Source organism: Diadema antillarum, unplaced genomic scaffold (genome assembly GCF_040938485.1).
Source record: "Diadema antillarum isolate AM-2024a unplaced genomic scaffold, OU_Dant_1.0 seq00000682_RagTag, whole genome shotgun sequence".
NCBI classification, from domain to species: Eukaryota; Metazoa; Echinodermata; class Echinoidea; order Diadematoida; family Diadematidae; genus Diadema; species Diadema antillarum.
Genome location: NW_027271587.1, coordinates 2513756 through 2524008, shown reverse-complemented (window position 1 = coordinate 2524008; position 10253 = coordinate 2513756).

The window sequence follows — 10253 nt, the reverse complement described above, 5'->3', positions numbered from 1 at the left end:
AGTGAGCATCCACCATGTAGTTGACCTTAACATAAGCTCACACACACAAAAAAAACAACCCCATAGCAGTAAGGATAATGGTCTACTGGAAAATTTAAACAAAATGACCACAACCAAAAGATCTGAACTCATACAATTCAGAATTTGTAAATTCAAATTACAAAAGCAAATCGTGCAATCTACACATGCTATTTAGACAAACCTCTAAAAAGGAATTGAAGTTAATAGGGAAAATAAAAACAAACAAAAAGAGATAGAGAGAGGTTGAGAAAGATACTGCAAAGCAACTCAGTCTAAATTACAAATTTACAGTCGGTTTCTACATCAAGAACCATGCAGTCTATGAGGATGACTCTTTGATTTCATGGGGACAATGTAAGGGGCTGGGGAGAGGCCAAATATTGTTGTATGCGTAATACCATCTCATGAAAAAGACCTCATAAGGTGGGAAAAATTGCGCAAATCGTTACATTTCAATTGTGACGTTTCATGTGGCTATAGACTTACATTGTAAGTAGCAAGGTACAGTGACAGGATGATGAGCATATTACTATCTAGATTGACATAATGCAATGTGTGGCCACAAGGCCAAAAGTGTGTCTCATTGGCGGAACTGAACTATCTCTACTGATTCATGCAACGTGGCTTACAGCATCAAGCTACTGTGCATGCAAAGCACTCGTCTTTCTTCCTCATTGTATAGTGAGATGGAAAAAAAAAACAATGACAAAAGAGGGAAGACTTTAGTATGGCCTGAAGGTCTTAATTCTGACAGTATTCTAAAAGCCCTTCCCTCCTATGAAACATTTAATCCCTCCCCATGATCACAGTGTCATCACAATGGGGATTAAAACAGCAGGGGTGATCTCAATTCATGTTCAAACCTAACTGTGACTAGGGGGGAATGGGTGGATGGTTTCACCAGGGTGTGGCCTTTTATATCAAACCAGACAACTTTAAAAATCCCCCACTTAACCCGCCCAATGGCCGCTAATGAATAACCAGGGCGGCTGGTTTATTTCACAAGCCGCAAAATTCGGCTCCCCCTCATTCCCTTCCTTTTCTTTGTGTTTCTATCGGAAATTTGCACTTGAGATAATCTGTTTTTTATAGCCACATAGCCGACTTAAAAGATGACATTCAAAGGGTATGGAAGACCTGACTTGCACAAGATATAAAATGGAACTTTTCCATGGGACTAAGGCCCTACATGGGCCAATACACGTCAGTTTTTTTTTCTCTCTCTCTGCATTGAAGTCTGTGAAAATAAAGAAGGAAGTAGGCAGTGTACAAATCAGTGTAAACAACCAGACTGCAGCGTGCCATCAACTTTTTTTATTATCAATGAAATATTTTGCCTTCACTTTATATTTTTGTAGCTCCTTGATACAGAATAACTACATTTTTTTTTTTTTTTTTGCAATTTCTTTGTTCGGACAGCTAAATGAAATTACAAGTTAGTCTGTAAATCAAATCAGAGAGGATGAACATAACATACATGTATATCTGCCAGGAATAATGAAGATGAAAATGTTCACCATTTGGAATCATTATTCTAGCTTGAGTACAAGTTTGTACGTCAATAGAGTTGAATTGAAATGGTAACTAATCATCTTGTATGTATTCATAAATAGAAACACACTTCTACTACACACAGAGTTCACAAAGAGTCCATGGGGATTTTGAGTTTAGTCTGGTATCCTCAAACAGAGTGCATTTAGAAGGAAAACAAAATTGTATTCCTTACAAAGCTACAGTGATCAGCATTATCCTATTCACTGCATTGCTTTTAATTCTTTCAAATATTCACTAAAGAATAACAAGTAATCATCCCTCCACTTACTAGAACTGTATTTCTTAAGTCGTAATGCTATGTCAAAAGGAAGTAATGAACAGGACAAAAAAAAGCAGCAATGAGAACCTAGTTCCTGTTTCTTGTTGAGTGTGCATAGTCATAAAAGGAACAGGTCTGATAGAGAAAGACTACAGCGTATAGTATCATCCACATCAGGAGGAACTATCGTGTACCTTCTTGTGGATGAGAGGGGCTGAATGGGTGCAGAAGAATGGCCAAGTTCATTGATCCAGAACAGTTCTTTCTGACGAACAGGACAATGGGACCATCTTCGATCCTTGGCGTACAGTCTAGTTTTATAGACCAGTGTGTAATACCATCCAATGGGGATGACATGCTAAACCTCTTTGAGCCGTAGAAACAGCAATCTCTTTCACTAAAACTCTGTAGAATAGTGATATCACTTAGACATATCTTGCATATAAACAAATTGAGGTTGTTCAGTTATGACATGTCTACGACTGACTTGAACATGAACTATTACATAATATTCTTTGTAAATTACATGAATTGAAAGATAGAGGGATTACTTCTGTCACATCAGGGAGGTGCATATCTCTTGCACCTCCCTGGTTATATCTAAGAAATTCTAGCTCTGAAATAAGGCGAGAGTTAAAATGCATCAACAGTTATTGGACCAAGTTGTATAGACACTAACTTAAAAAAAACCCCAAAACAAGAAAATGCCACCATAGATGAGCTTAATATTACAGTTCCTTTGAATTGCTATAGACTCTGGGTCTGCGTCTCAGAACTAGCCCATTCACAAGGAAAAGGGTGAAATTTTACCACCACTTCCCGCCCCCACGTTCAATTCCAATTGTCCTCATCCAATCCGTGGGGACTAAAGCTGCATTATCTATCTGCACTTCTTCTCTGTCCATTTCTGAAAAGCTCATTTAGGAAGAGACAATGGAAGTCAATCATCTGGCTACGCTGAGCTGGGCAGCCTGGTGAAGTACCTACCCCCTTTCCCTTCTCCTCTGCCACGCAGGGCCCTTCCACGAATTGCTCTTTACATGTGCACCCATACTTTCAAGGGGATAGATTGTCAGGTGGTCAGTGGGATCTTGGTCTTTCCTGGAGACTCTTCACAGAAATCAATGCTCCGTTGCATATACACGAGAAATGGAAAGACTTTGAATCTCACAGGTGAACAACCTGAGACCGTGGATTGTTGATCAACAAACACAACACAGAGAAAAATATTCCAACAACCAAAAAAAACAAACAAAAACAAAACAAAAGGAAACAAGCGAGGGGAATGTGGTGGTTAAAATTCGATGAAACACAAAAATCCAATATTTATCTGAATGACACAACTATGATGAAATGGCAGGGGCAAAAGTTCAAGCTGAAGTGCTTCAAACAGGACAGCAAAGACCAGTCACCTCAAATACTTGTAAGATAAAAAACAACAACAGTAGTCATGATGAGAAATTTCTCACAGTTACTTCTCGGTCTCTCAGGCTAATTATTTGACGCAAACAGCGATTGGAATAACTAGCCATGAGGCACAATGGACGCATCCAAACACACCTGGATCTATCTGTTTCACATCATGGGTAGTTCTGAATCCAATGGCTAGGAGTGCAAGGTTACACAAGCATCTGAGAGTGGGAACCAAAAACTTTTCAAAACTTTTTTTCTTCTTTTGGTTGAACTACAGAGAGGAACAATGGCAGGCGGGACAGAGAAAAGCAGAGGAAATAGAACCGAAGAGAATGTTCTGTCCATAGGTGTGGTCAAGTGGTGCCTCGGGCCAGCTTAACCCTTAAAAACTGACCGGGGATTATATTTCAACAGGTAAATGGACATTCTCTTTCTCGTCCCACTCTGTGGTCACTAATGAACTTGACCAGGGTCCTATACTGTGGACAAAGCACCTTACTAGGTGAGGCTTTGAGGCTACCTCCATGCAAGTCTAGTGCAAGGGCATTAGGCTGTAGTGACATAATAGGTCAATCTCTCTCGATTCACAAGACAGACAAAATAAACCTAATATTTTCTTATGAAAAAGAAAGCCTTGATTTTCTTTTTTTTTTCAATTAGACATCTTCTTCAGGTCAAGAGAGAGTACATGAACTGTGACAAAAACAAGGTTTAAAAAAAAAAACAGGGGTTGCAAATAAACCTATACCTGGTGACTGACTAAATATGACAGAAAAATATATTACCTGAATATTTTCTATATATACATTTTTTTTTTTTTTGGGGGGGGGGGGAGGCATTAAAAGATTTTCTCCTTATTTTGGTATTCTGAACAGGGTAATGTGACTATCAGAAGAATCTATCTCAGCCAGTGCAGATAGTATACATTACTGTTTTTGTTTGTTTTTATTTGTATGTTTGTTTGTTTGAGATACAGGTACTGCAAATGAATCCATAGAGCTCTTTTAAATTCACTTCTGTAAGACAAAGTTCTACAGTCATGGTATATTGATCTGGAGAAAGGTAGAAACAAATAGCTTGAAGTGACTGAGAAGGACTTGTAGAGATAGCTATAAGTATGAATTAGGGCCTACACATTCTCTTCAATAATAGCTGTGCTGTAGTCCTAGTGCTGGAAGGGAGTGATGTGAAATCTTAACACATCTTTACACAAAAGATACTCAAGTATAATAAAGCTTGTTGGCAATGTAAGATAGAAAACTAGCTACCAGTTCCAGTCAGACAAGGAATTGATACAACGGAAGATTTTTCTTCCCCAAACCTTGCACACACTCATGAGCCACAAAAATTCATGAGTCACAAGGAATTTGAATTAATTGAGGTGTAAGGAAAGCCCTAGGAGCTCAGAGATACATATCTGATGTCAAACCAATTTCGATTGCGGCTACTGACAGTATAAAAATAGATCAGGCATACGAGTCTCCTTTATGCTGGCTGGGAGCAGGGCATACATAGTAACCACTCTTGTTTGATAGACAATACCTTGAAGCCAACCCGACTAGTGTTTAGAGGTACATGTAAGGTGTCACATTGTACATCCTATCCTTGTGAGTAGGACCTGGGTCAACACTGCTCAATGATCAAGCCGCCTACTGATCCTTACAGCGAACAACATTTATTTCACTCGGCAAATGCTAACATTTAGCACCTGATGATTTCTGTAAATATTGCCAATCCTCCCTTCCCGTCCTTCTGGTTTACAGTTACTATACTCTAGTCTTCCTTTTTTTTTGGGGTGGGCCTTTTCAAACATTGTTTGGGGTATCTTTTATGGCCCACAAAACATACATCTCTAATGAGACACAATATTGACTACTGATTATGTTTATCCCCCGGGCTCTCTGATGCCTGCCCAGGCAGTGGGATAATGATTAACAGGATCCTGGATAAGTCCCAGGGAAAACTTTGCTCTGAATACACGTTAACATTTGGACAATACAGTAATGACTTACTAAGATTAATTTCATTACAATAGATTATGGAAAGCCCCCCCCCCCCCCTGGTAATCATGGACATGAACATTGTGTCCATCTCATGGTGGGGGAGGGGGGGGGGGGAGGGTGGGTTAATAGAAATATCAATATGCCTAGATGCAAAAAAGCCAGAGAGAAATCCAGTCTTGTGGTGTATATACCTGTGTGTCTTGTGCTTTCTGAGAAAACAATGTAGCATTTATTGATGAAAAATTGGACTTGCTATATGAAATATTTGGTATTAAAGTATCTTTTAATTTAACTTCCAGGGACTTCTCCGTACATCTTCATCCTCCTTACTGTCGTCATACAAAGGAGGGATGCTATACGTAGGCCTAGATGTAGCATATGTTAGAATATCATGATTTAAGTCTTTGAGTCTCGTTCCAAACTGTGAAACCGCATAGATAAATAAACAAGGTGAGTGTTTTGTGAACATGGCACTGTGAATTACCCACATGTTTATTTTGCATGCATTGGTATATTTTGCGAGTCTAAACACTTCCCTGCTATCACCATTGTCATTGACAGTTCCTGACTGCGTTCAAAATTCACATCCCATTCGACATCCCTCCTAGAACCATTACAAACAAGCACTCGAAAGCCTGTTTCAGTGTTTCTAACAAATGTTACTATGTATGCATTTGGAAAGTTCTGTCTTTACAACATAAACCCTGTCACTAAGCACCTCCAGCAAAGGTGCCATAGGATGCTGCTAGTATGTTTCAAGTAGGCCTATATTTCTTCTGCTATCTAAGGAGGACAATACGTGTGGGGGCGGGGCAGTTTGCAAAATCGAGAGAATTGTCTCCCAATAGGCTACCGCAGGCTGTTTCTATCCAAGCTGCGTTTGTCCTGTTTGTAAAGACTGCTGTGAGAGAAAGAGAGATACTCCGCTCTCTCTTGAACACGTATCACCATCACAATGTCAGCATTCATCAGCGGCACAATTAAGACTGTTTACCATCGGCCTCTCAATGACCACTGGAAGACTATTAATAGAAAGCCAGAAGACAAGACTGAGTCTTGTACGATACTCAGAATAAATAAATGTTCATCCACTTTCACTCTTTCCCCATTCAAACACATTTTAACAAGTTTTTCTATCTTTGGGCAAAGAACACATCAGACGTACAAAATGTACTGCTATTACAAGATAATTGTTTCATGATTTGGATTGTATGTACTATGCATGTATCACAGCACAAAAACAAAAACAAAAACAAAAATAAAACAAAAACAAAAACAAAATCCCAAAGTACCAAACCACATAGTAAACTGCACTTAATGTAAGAAAAACGAATGATAATGAAGCAGTCACATGTCATTTTGAGTAGCTCAATGACTGACCACTGAATTGTTTTCATCACTACACTACTCTCATTTATCTTTTCTCCCTTTCTCCAGCCCTATGTTTCTACAAAGCTGACTTAACAATGTGAATAGAGAAGGCATCATTCCTACCTTATTCCGAGTTGACAATAAAGCTGCAGTATACATGAGTATTATTCTATGAAAAATAAAACTTTCCAGTGTGGTTCCTCACATTTGATAAATAAATCAGGTATAATGTAAAAGTAAAACGAAACAAAAAAGCATACTATTCTATGTCAGAGCAGAGAAAAATGTTCTGGGGGGAAAAAAACTAGTCTGCAAAATCAAAACACATGAAAATGAAAAGGAAACTTGTATGATTGATATTGACCTTTGAAGTAACTCCGCCAAAGAACTCGTCCATGGTGTCAAAAACAATATCTGTGGAGTAGAAGCGCATTTCTGTAAGCTGTATAGTCCTTCCAAATTGGTTAAGTGAGTCCTAGGGCTGAGCTGGATAGCTAACGATGAGCAGAAGGCATCCACTTTCTCCCGACCATCACTAGCACCACTCACGTGTCTTGAAGATGATCATGTCGTACAAAGACAACATTACAGTAATGAGAGAAGATTGCGATGACAGACGAGATATCTCTTCTGCTTCAGGTCCAGTCTCTACCAATCAAGAGTTAACACTGTTTGTTGGTTTATTTTTCAAGAGCCAAAGATAATGCCATATCCCGCATCAGTGGCATCCGAGGGAAATAATAATAAAAAAAAATCTTGGTCCTGCTAACACATGACAGTACAAGTACGCCGACTGCAGAGAGAGAGAGAGCAATGGCCCGGTGTGGGGATGTCCGATTATGACACAGTTACAAATGTTCCTGTCTGTCAATTTTCCCATCCCACAGGGTGAATGATGTCTGATGGCCACTTCAAATTGCTTCGAAGAATCGAACAGCCCATGATCGGTGGAAGGATTGTTGGGGGGGTAAGAGATGGAAACTCGATTGTATACGTTGACATGCCCTGGTGGCTTCAACCATTCTCTACACACCCACCCATGCATGGCATCTGAGAAAAGATCTTTGAAATGGACGTACGGACGTCACTGAAGGGAGTCACAAGGAGTCAAACTTCTGGGTGACAGGCAGCCAATCAGCCATGCACAACTACTACCCACTGACCATTTCATACTCATTTCCATAACAAAAGCTGGATGTTCCATTCTTCATAAGGGGGCACTGAGAGACTGAAGTTATAGAGTAGCTGTAAGAGGGGGAATACAAATTCATCTGCTTTTTACATTTTTCTCTCATTCCATATAGGCCTACATGCAGAGACTCAACATGATTTAAAATGACTTAACTTTGTTTCTTTTCCTTTAACTTTGTTAGGTGAAGCCAAGCTTCAGTGCTGGCCCCTTTGATATCTCACACAGCAGCATATGATTTGTTACTATTACATTATATGTCCCTTCTAAGTTGAGTTTCACATATTCCACATTACAATATCAGCCACTCCTTTTAGATAAGAGGTATTAAAATCTCACATGTCTTGCCAGAAACAATGACAATGTCATTCGAACATCATGCTTATTGAAAATCGGAATCAGTAAATTATTTTGGACACCCCGAATCTGTCACAATGGACTCTACCAAAGCTCTGTTCTATCACAGTGAGTTGTGTACAATAGGGTCTATTGTGATCTATTCCTGACGTCACTAAGCACACATAATGGTGCAAAGTTCCCTCTCATCTGGCAGAGCTACCAAAGGTACAGAAGTCAGGAAATAAAAAAGATATGCGAGGAGTCTCACAAAAGAGTAGCAGTTTCCAGATTGCTTTGATTTAAAATGTCTTTCAGAGCCCTTTTGTTGCTACCATGGCAACCGTAACTGGAGGACAAGAAACTCTACAGCTGTTTAATGTTACACAGGACATCAGCGACTATCTATGGAGGCAGATTCTATTGGGAGTTAGGATAAGTCATGACATATAAAAATACAGTTAGATTTATAGAAGTGCAAAATTGATGTCTGGAGTATTTGTCTTTTCATGTGCTTTCTAAACCTGTGGCCAAGTACCAAAACAGCAGCCATGCAATTTTAGCATCTGTGTCCCAATTTACAGAATTCATAATGTAAATCACTGCTCCCTCACTCAGTATCAAAACTAAATCATAGCATTGGGGATGGATATATCCAGAGATAGGCTGACTGGAAGTTGGTAGAGAGAGAAGAGAAGAGTGCCTTCCTCAATGCACAGATTGCATGTTGCTCTCATGAAAACCATTCAAGATATTCATTCCTAATTCATACATTTACAATAGTAATACAACAAAACAAGACTAAACTAAGCAGCAAAACAATAACAATGGAATAAAGAATGAATTTTTCCAAATAACATATTCTCATCATAATTGTGTCCTGTTGTCACAATTTGATAATCATGTACAATTGATACTTAGATTCAATGACATGAAGGGAGGGGGGGGGGGGGGGACACAAAATGATTTTAAGGAAGTTATCGCACAACTTATTGCTATCTCTCACGCAAGCATGACTATGGGATATAACATTATCAAACATAGGGCATCCTTCATGGGGTAAAATGAAAAGAAAAGCAAACACCAAAGCAAAAGTAACACACCCAACATGACTGACAAAAAGATTTGAATGAACAAGGGCACATTCCATGTACGTATGGCATCAGAGGGCAATGACAAATGACAAGATACAGACTGCCACCTCCACCAGATTCCCAAACTCATTAAGTGTTATCAATCGTTTCGTTTCCGTTCCTTTTCAGCCTTTTCTCCGAAATGAGGAAATTGATCTGCGGAAGAAATGACAACTGAGGGCAAACACTCGCTGAATTGGGACTCTATGGTTTATCACAGGTAGGAATGCAAGGTCAGAGAGAAATATGACACCTTGGTATTCCAGAGTCAATATCAAAGGATTAAAAAAAAAAAGGAGGGGAGGGGGGGGGGGGGGGGGCAAAGAATGCTGATACCGGCTGCAGTGAACTGAACAGATGACAAATACAGAACTGTATTGAATCATTGTGCAGAGGAAAGAAGGAAAGGAAGAGGGACAAGTCAACATACCTTGTTGACTGAGCGTAGCGGGTGACAATAGATCCATACATGAGATATCAACACAATTTCATGACTCAGTGACAGGGATACTTAAGGTGTACATAAAGAGTGGTAGTTTGCACGCACACCTTTCTTGGAATTCGGTGACCACGGAGAGCAAAGTCATCTGGATATTACTGACCATAATGGCCCAATATATTCAGAGACTTTTGCTTCCTCGTCCATTTACGTTTGCTTATTGTTAATATTTCCTTTTCAATCTTGCAGAAGAGGAAAAACTAAAGGAGAACAACACGTAGAATTGACCCAAATGGTATAGCCACAACCTGAAAAAAAAAAAAGCAACAAGTCAACACAACTGCATCATCTACAGTTACAAACCGTATTGCCAAAGAGAACTGGGGGGGGGGGGGGGGGAGTAGTAGAGAAAATGTGAGGTTGGAGACCCCTGCCTCAAAGTTGGAGCAAGCTACAATATCAATCTTTGCCAAGAGCACTAATCTGCCAATTTCACTTTTGCCATCCATTCATGCAAATATGTGACAAACATTCC